Consider the following 9959-nt stretch of genomic DNA (forward strand, 5'->3'; position numbering starts at 1 on the left):
CCATTTGCCTGAGTTAAGAGGAAAGCCAGAAAGAAGAGTTTAAGGGAAAATGTGGGACAAAGGTCAGTGAGGACAAGCAGGTGGACAGTGCAGGTCAGGTCTTGGGGTCTAGCTGGTGACAGTAAGCCTGGAGTATCCCCTAGTGCCAGAAAGGAAGTACTGAAAAATGAACAAAACCCCACCAATGCTGGACGTGTCCGAGGGACACAGACGCCAACTGAAAGAGCTCCTGATGGCTAAAACTGGAGGAACCTGAGTGATATGAATAGCGCTGGATTTTATATAACCCAAAATATAAAATAAATATCCATGAGTCATGCTGATATAAACAATTGAAAAAATAAATACATGGAAAAGAAGAGACAAATCTTCCATGCAGAAGAAATCCAAATAATGTATGTTGCTGGTATGAGTAGGATAAATCTTGCAATTATTTTTCTGTGCAATGCTGCTCCTGGGTTTCAGCTGTAATCTGACCTTTGGACACGCTGGGTTTTATCTCTAGTTCGGTGTGTAGTTCTCAGTCTTGGCTGCAAGTTAGACCCTCTTTGGGAGCTGCTAAGACCCAAATTAAATTGCACCACAGACCAATTAAATAAAAAATTCTGGGCATGGCCAAATGCCCATCGATGGATGAATGGATAAAGAAGATGTGGTATATATAAAATGAAGTATTACTCGGCCATGAAAAAGATTGAAATCTTGCCATTTGCAACTACATGGATGGAACTAGAGGGTATCATACTAAGTGGAATTAGCCAGTCAGAGAAAGACAAATATATGACTTCATTCATATGAGAAATTTAAGATACAAAACAGATGAACATAAGGGAAGGGAAGCAAAAATAATATAAAAACAGGGAAGGGCACAAAACAGAAAAGACTCTTAAATATGGAGAACAAACAGAGGGTTGCTGGATGCGTTGAAGGAGGGGGGATGGGCTAAATGGGCAAGGGGCATTAAGGAATCTACCCCTGAAATCATTGTTGCACTATATGCTAACTAACTTGGATGTAAATTAAAAAATAAATAAGTTATTTAAAAAAATTAAAATTAAAATTAACAAAAGATCTGGGCCTGCAATCCAGAGATCCAGTAGGTTTTAAGATTCCCCAGGTGGTTCCAATGTGCAACCAAGGTTGACAGCCACAGTTCCAGGGGTAGGCCTGGAGCCAGTACCAGTGAGATTGGTCTCCTTTTGCAGGTGACTGGCTCCAGGGTCTCTGAAGGGGTCTTCAGGCATGAGGTGACTCCTCAGATACACCAGGTTGAGTGTGGTTAGGAGTACTGTAAACCTCACTGAACTTGTAAGAATCCTGTTCTCTTATCACTGCCTTAACTTGCACCCAAGAAATGGTAAGCCTATGAATTCAACTGATACTGTAATTTTATCAAATTACTGTTCAAACATTGGGTCTGCTTTTTGGCTCCCTCATCCTGTGACTACAAGAGGTTAGCGATTATTTTAGCACAATCATAGAAAGTCCCTGGGCTGTTCCTTAGATTAAGAATTTACAACATATTCCTTCTTTCTCTTTCTTTTTAACCTTGACACAATCTCAGACTTCTTTTTTGTTTGTTTCTTTTCCAGAACCATTTGAGAATAAGTTGCTGACATGATCATCCTATAATACTAGAATTCAGGCTCTCTCAACCAGGGTTCCTCAGCTGGATGACAGAAGAGGAGAAAATGATTTGAGTGACTATTCCAGTTCTCCCACGGATGTTATACGATTAGCAGCATTATGCTAAGGAGAGAGTTAATGCATATTATATTTGGAATGCCTTCAGATACTAGGGCTTACTTCTCTCATAGAAAATTAAATGTGGGAGGGCTTGGGTGGCTCACTCAGTTAAGCGCGTGACTCTTGATTTTGGCTCCAATCTCACAGTTCGTGAGTTCGAGCCCCACATTGGGCTCTGTGCTGACCCACAGAGCCTGCTTGAGATTCCCCCTCTGCCCCTCCCCCACTCCCTCACTCTCTCTCGAAATAAACTTTGGAAGAAAAAAAATGATGGAAAGATGGGTAGATTGATAGACATACAGAGAGACAGGGTGTGTGTGTGTGTGTGTGTGTGTGTGTGTGTGTGTTTCCTACTGCTATCCAAGGAGCCTGGAAGAGCAGAGTCCTAATAGCAATGAGCACACATAGCACCCAGAAATACCATTTCCCCTAAAAGGATCCAGTGTTCTATAGAGAAATGGCAGATTCCAGGCTTAGAGCAGGAAACATACAAGATGAGCCCAAAACTTTTTTTTTTAATTTTTTAATGTTTATTTATTTTTGACAGAAAGGGAGAGAAAGTGGGGGAAAGGCAAAGAGAGGGAGACACGGAATCTGTAGTGGGCTCCAGGCTCTGAACAGAGCCTGATGCGGGGCTTAAACCCACGAACTGTGAGATCATGACCTGAGCCAAAGTCGGACACTTAACCAACAGCCTCTCAGGCACCTCCCAAAACATCTTTGTAAACCAGAAAGCAAAGACTTGCTCAAGAATGTTGGGAACATGTCAAACAGACCTATGAGCCAGTATGAAGGGGCTCCACTGATCAAATCTGGGACAATTTGAGCCAGTCAAAATAAAAAATCACATTAAGAAAATATATCCCATTGAAATAAAATAGGAAAGCACAAGTCTATATGATATGCATTGATAAATGAGTAAATTGATGAGGAACGGGGTACTTACAGAATTTCAAAATATCCACCAAATACTTATTAATTTCAAAGGGAAAACAGTGCTTTACAGTGGGAAGCAGACACCCACGAACCGTGAGATAATGACCTGAACCTAAATCAAGAGCCGGTCGGTTAACCAACTGAGTCACCCAGGCACCCCCATCTTTTCATCTTGAGAGCTGTGAGTTCACACTCATACCTACAGTTCCCAATCCAACGTCACAGGATTTATGTTATTTTTTTCTTTCCCTATTTGTAACTCACTCTTCTGACAGTGAGAAGCCTGGCTCCAATTATCCTTAATATATTTACTTATGTGATCAATCCCCTGTATGCAAACCATCTTCCAGCACTACTCCCACCCCCACATGAGCACAGATGCCTTCCTCAAATACACTTGGACTCCAACTCCCCCACGCCAGTCTGTCTTTCCCACATGGATGCCTTCTTCATCCTGCTCAGGCTCTGAAAACCCATGCCACTCTTCCCTTGTATGTATACGCCCTCCTCACTCTGCTCAGGGTCTGGGACACCACAACCGAGCTGTCCCTCCATATCTTTTGTAAATTTAAAATAGATCTGCAAATTCTTTGATATTCTCCCTTCAGAAGGTGTAACCTATTTACCCCTTCCTTGACTATGGGTTGGATTTAGCAACTCACTTTTTTTTTTTTTGAATGTTTATTTATTATTGAGAGAGAGAGAGAAGGAGGGAGAAAGAGAGCACATGTGGGGAGGGGCAGATAGAGAGGGAGAGAATCCCAAGCAGGCTCCACACCACTGTCAGCATGGAGCCCAATGTGGGGCTCGAACCCAGGAGACATGAGATCATGACATGAGCCAAATCAAGAGTCAGATGCTCAGGCACCTGGGTGGTTCAACTGGTTGAGCGTCCGACTTTGGTTCAAGTCATTATCTTGAAGTTCCCTGTGTCAGGTTCTGTGCTGATAGCTCAGAGCCTGGAACCTGCTTTGTCTCCCTCTCTCTTTGCCCTTCCTCCCACTCTCAAAAATAAATATACATTAAAAAAAATTTTTTTAAAGAGTCAAATGCTTAACTGATGCCATATGACTGTCTAAGCTAGTTCATTTTTTAAAAGATCTCTTCTTCCTGGCTCACTCTCTGGGATCACTGGCTCTCAGGGAAGCCGGTTGCCATTTTGTAAAGCTACTCAACAGTCCTGCGGAGGGAGTCATGTGTGGATAGGCCACATAGAAATCAGCTTGTTAGCGTTGACTTTCAGGCATGAAGTGAGCCACCGTAGAAGCAGATCCTCAAGCCTCAGCCAGGACTTCAGATTATTTTAGCCCTCAGCTGTCAATTCTGCCAGGCTAGGCCCTAGACATTGCGGAACAGAGACAAGCCAGAGAATTCAAGTCTGAATTCTCAACTCACAGAACCTGTGAGATAGTAAATGATGATTGTTCTAACCTGCTAGGTTTGAGGGTAATTTCCAACACAGCATGAGAGAGTATGCTTCATTACCCTGCTCAGGTTGTAACATCCTCACTGAGCTACCCATCTGCAGTGCTGTCCTTCTCACCCTTCTCAGTCTCTGACACCTATGCCAGGCCACCCTCCTCCACAAATGCTCTCCTTATCCATTCAGTCACCAGTACCCCACTCTGTGCCACCAACACTCCTTCCACTCCAGGTACAAATGTCTTCCTTCCTCTGTCCTACCTCATGCCTTTAGCATTGAATTTTCCAGGAATGTAAGGGATGAGAAGAAAAGAGAAGAGAAGAGAAGAGAAGAGAAGAGAAAAGAGAAGAGTAAAAATAAACAGAAGTAGAAGAGGTATAAAAAGTTATGACCTTGTGCTTCTCAATCACCTTCCTTCAATTGTCCAGCAGAGTCCAAACCAATGGCATCACCCGCAGTCCTTGAATTCCTTCTTTCCTCTATGATGTTTTCTGATGTCAGTCACTAGGAGCCCCAGAGCCTTGCCTCAGTGGATATTTCATTACAGGTAACCCTATGCAATAGTTAAGTCAGTGATTTCATCACCACATGACAGAACCTGCAAGTTCCCATCCCTAAATAATTACTGTTAGTTATCTATTGGTGCATAACAAATTACTCTACAATTTAAGGTATCGAAACAACACATACTTATTATCTCACAGTGTCTGTGGGTCAGCATCTGGGCACAGTTTATCTGTATCTTCTATGTCAGTGTCTCTCTCAAGGTGGCAATCAAGGTATCAGTCAAGGCTGTGGGATTATCTGAAAGTTGACTCAAGAAGGATCTATGTTCAAGGTTTCTTACCTGGTTGCAGACAGGATTCAGTTCCTTATGAACTGTTGATTAGTTCCTTGCCATTTGGATCTCTATAACATGACAGCTTGCTTCATTAAAGCATGCAAAAATAGAAGGTCATGGGGCAAGATGGACGTCACAGTCACAGTCTTTTGTAACTTAATCATCCCATCACTTTTGCATATTCTATTTGTTAGAAGCAAGTCACTAGATCTGGATCACACACTAGCTTAAATACAGGAGGGGAGGAGCTTTGGGAACAATCTTAAAGTTTTTTATTTATGTTTATTTATTTTTGAGAGACAGAGACAGAGTGTGAGTAGGGGAGGGGCAGAGGGAGAGGGAAACACAGAATCTGAAGCAGGCTCCAGGCTCTGAGCTGTCAGCACAGAACCCAATGCAGGGCTCCAATCCACGAACCATGAGATCATAACCTGAGCCAAAGTGGGACTTAATTGACTGAGCCACCCAGGTGCTCCTAAAAACTGGAGCTTAATACTATGAAGCCATTGTTTGAAAAGCAGGATATCTATATTTGCTCATTTGGAAAATTGTCAACAATATATTACTAAGTGAGAAAAGCAAATTCTAGAACGTGAACCTGTTCTGAACAAAAATTCAGTTACATTTAATTCCAAGAAGTTATCAACTTTTCAAGTATCCAGGAACAAAATCCAGCACAAGACCATAATGGGGAAAAAATAAAACTTCAGAGTTATTTATTTATGAAATTTGGACATTTTTATTTTATTTTATTTTTAAAGTAGGCTTCACAGGGGCATCTGGGTGGCTCAGTTGACCGAGCCACTGACCCTTGATTTCTGCTCAGGTCATGATCCCAGGATCAGAGTCATGGAATTGAGCCCCACACAGGGCTCAGCGCTGAGCATGGAGCCTGCTTAAGATTCTCTCCCTCTTGACCTCTGCCCCTCTGCCTTGCTTGTGCTTGCTTTCTCTCTCTAAAATAAAAAATGATAGGGGCGCCTGGGTGGCGCAGTCGGTTAAGCGTCCGACTTCAGCCAGGTCATGATCTCGCGGTCCGTGAGTTCGAGCCCCCCGTCAGGCTCTGGGCTGATGGCTCAGAGCCTGGAGCCTGTTTCTGATTCTGTGTCTCCCTCTCTCTCCACCCCTCCCCCGTTCATACTCTGTCTCTCTCTGTCCCAAAAATAAATAAATGTTGAAGAAAAAAATTTAAAAAAAAAATAAAAAATGATAATAATAATAATAATAATAAAGTAGACTGCACACCCAACGTGGTGCTTGAATCATGCCCTGAGATCGTGCTCCAGCAACTGAGTCAGCCAGGCACTTCAAATTTGGAGTTTTTGGGGTTTTTTGTTTTTTTTATATGAGTTCAAAAACTCATAACCCTGAGATCAAGAGTTGAATGCTTTACCAACTGAGCCAGCCAGGTGCTCCAAACTTGGAAAATTTTTAAAGAGAATTAAAGTAATATCCCAGAACACATTGGACAGCCCAAAGAGAATCAGTATTGAGGGTTCTACCCCTTCTATGCAGAAGGAACTTTATTGGTTTTCTCTGCTATGTCGCACATTATCTCAAAACTTAGTGACTTAAAATGATGGCAACAATTTTATTATTATCTCTCCCTGTGCCTGTTGACGGGGCTCAGCAGGCAATTCCCAATGGCATCTCTCGTGTAGTTGTAGTCAAACCATGGCTGGGGCCTGAGTCTTTCTCATGGCTGGAACCTCAGCGAGGGTTTCAGCTGGCTCACCTGTCTGTTGCCTGGCATCTGGATTTCGTCTCATGAATGTCCTAAGAGGAGACAGGCAGGCAGAAGCTGATCTGCTTTTATGACCCAGCCTTGAAACTCATGGCACATCACTTCTCTATTCTACTGGTTGAAAGCAAATTACTAGGGGCAGCCTGTATTCATGGGAAGGGGAATTAGACTCCATTCCTGATGGAGAGGATCTTCAAGAATTTGTGGACATATTTTAAAAACCACCACAAGAGTCATTAAAGGAGACTGCTCTGGGCTCTGCAAGCAAAGGCTTCCTGGGCAAACACAATGGCAGCTGAATGATGGGGAGGGCACACACCAACTTCAGGAGACACAGAAGTGGTGATGGGCCCTGGACATGCAGTGGTGTAGGGCACAGAGCAGAAGAAGTCCATCTGCTGTGCCCAGCACTGGACCTCATCCCGGGTGCCCGATTTGCCCATTGCTCAAGTAGGCCCCTTCCTGGGCAGTGAAGTCTGACCTGGCAAAGGACTCAGACAGACCTGTTTCCCAGCCCAGTTATGCTGCTACTATCTCTCAAACTTGGATAAGCTACCCCCTATCTCTAGGGGTTATATCAGCCAGAGTCCTAGCAGAAAACAGATGACACACTCAACTGAGTAATCTGAGGAGAGTTTAATAAAAAGACTGTTTACAAAGGTGTGAATAAGGTGTAGAGTAACCACTGGGGGATTGTGCAGTACTCTGACTGGGGACTAGGAACTAGGAACAATAGGGCTGTCTGTCACCTCCCCTGGGCCTGAAGGACAAAACCTGGAGACAGAGAGGCTGTGTGGAGGGCTACCCTACAGGCGGTGGAACCATGGGTGGCAGAACAAAGCCAGCCAGTGGGAGTTCTGCAGTGGGAACTGGGAACAGACTTGTCACGTGCTCTCTCTCCTGTGTAGTGCCTCCTGCAGGTGCACCCAACTGGCCAAACCCAAAGGGAAGCCCCAGGAGGAGTGCGCTGGCTAATTCTGTCTTGACAGCTCAGCCTCTGGGGCACACAATGGTTGGAGAGGGGGGGGAAGCTGATCTGGAGGGGCAAATAGAAGATGCCAGTCACAGAGATTAAATGGAAAAATGAATGAAAACTGGCCCAGAGAAGACACTCTGTAGCCCTAAGTTCCAATACTCTGTTCAAAAGATGTAGAAAAGGTGGTGTTTCCAATTCACCGGGCTCTACCTTGCATTAAAATGCATTTGTGTTGGGGTGCCTGGGTGGCTCAGTCGGTTGAGTGTCTGACTCTTGATTTAGGCTCAGGTCGTGATCTCACGGTTTGTGAGTTCAAGCCCCTTAATCAGGCTCTGCATACCGAGCCTGCTTGGAATTCTCCCTCTGCCTCTTCCCTGCTTGAGCTCACAAGCGCACTCGCTCTCTCTCTCTCTCAAATTAAAAAAAAAAATTAAAAATCCATATGAGTGTGTCCTAACACAAAGCATTTAAATAAATGAATGTTGGTTGTTTCCCCATAAGGAGGAAAGGCAAACATAGCCTGCTTGAGGCATATCACAGCCTTTAGCAGCATCTAGTGGTGGTTTAATGCATGGAAAAATGTAGGATTCAGGACATCCCTATCAAGCCATTACAAACCTTAATAATAGTTTCCACCCAAATTTCATGAATTATTCAGGCTTCCCAGAATTTGGACACCACAGTTTAAATCAAAACTTCCTTGGAACCCATCTAAAGATGTAACCAGGCAAAAAGCACTGGCAGAAGATTCAGAATAAATTTCATAATCATAGTGAGATGTGCTGCCTGACAAAAATAAAAACTGATGGGGGCTCCTGGGTGGCTTAGTTGGTTAAGCGTCTGACTCAGGACCATTTGGCTCAGGTCAGGATCTCATGGTTCATGAGTTGGAGCCCTGCATTGGGCTCTGTGTTGACAGCTCAGAGCCTGGAGCCTGTTCAGATTCTGTGTCTCCCTCTCTCTCTGACCCTCCCCCCCCTCTCTGTCTCTCTCTCTCTCTCTCTCTCTCAAAAAATAAACATTAAAAATAAACAAAGAATAAATAAATAAAAACTGATGGAGAAGAGACCTCTCCACTCCCATGTTCATTGCACAACAGCCAAGTTATGGAAACCTAAGCATCGCTGAATGGGAGAATGGATAAAGAAGATATGGTAGATCATATGACGGAATATTTTTCTGGCAGAAGAAAAAAGGAAATCCTGCCATTTGTGACAATATGGATGAAACTTGGCAACAGTATACCAAGTAAGGTAAGTCAGACAGAGGAAGACAAATCTTGCATGAGATCTCTCATATGTAGAATCTAAAACAAACAAACTCAAAAAGACAGGGGCTGAGTTACCTGGGTGGCTCAGTCTGTTGACCCTTGGTTTAGGCTCAGGTCATCATCCCAGGGTCGTGGGATCGAGCCCCCTGTTGGGTTCTGCACTAAATTCCATTTAGTTCATTGCCCCACCCACTTCCCCTCCTGCAACCCTTAGTTTGTTCTCTGTACTTAAGAGTCTCTTATGGTTTGCCTAATTCTCATTTTTTTAATTGAGATATAATTGACATGTAACGTGGTGTAAGTTTAAGCTGTACAACATATTGATTTGACGCATTTATATTGCAACATGACTGTCACTGTACTGTTAGCATCTCTGTCATGCCACACAATTATCATTTCTTCTACTGATGGGAACAATTAGGATCTAACCTCTTAGCAAGTTTAATGTTTACAATATGTGATACAGTTTTGTTGTCTGTAATCACTGTACTGTGTCTTAGACCTCCAGGAAACACTTACCTACTATTGCAAGCATGTACCCGTTAGCAATATCTCTCCCATTCTCCATCCTCAGCTCCTTTCTTAAAAAAATTTTTTTTAATTTAAAAGACATTTTCTAAGAGAGAGAGGTGAGTGCATGTGCACACAAGTGGCGAAGGGGCAGAGAGAGAGGGAGAGAGAGAATCCCAAGCAGTCTGTGCACTGTCAGTGCAGAGCCCGACGTGGGCCTCAAAGTCATGAACTGAGATCATGACCTGAGCTGAAATCCAGAGTCAGATGCTTAATTGAGTCTTCCAGGAGCCCCATATTCTGCTTTGTTAAAACAAATGTGCTTGGGTCTCAGAAGGGTCAGAATGTGGAGCAAAAAACTCAGATCAGACAGGCTTGGCTATGCATCCCTTGTTTAGTGAGGTTATGCATTAAAAGTAATTAGGCCACAACAAGGGCACCTGGGTAGCTCAGTCAGCAAAGCTTCTGACTCTTGATTTGGGCTCAGGTCATGATCTCACAGTTCATGAGTTT

The sequence above is a fragment of the Felis catus genome, chromosome D2 (assembly GCF_018350175.1).
Source record: "Felis catus isolate Fca126 chromosome D2, F.catus_Fca126_mat1.0, whole genome shotgun sequence".
In the NCBI taxonomy this organism is placed as follows: domain Eukaryota; kingdom Metazoa; phylum Chordata; class Mammalia; order Carnivora; family Felidae; genus Felis; species Felis catus.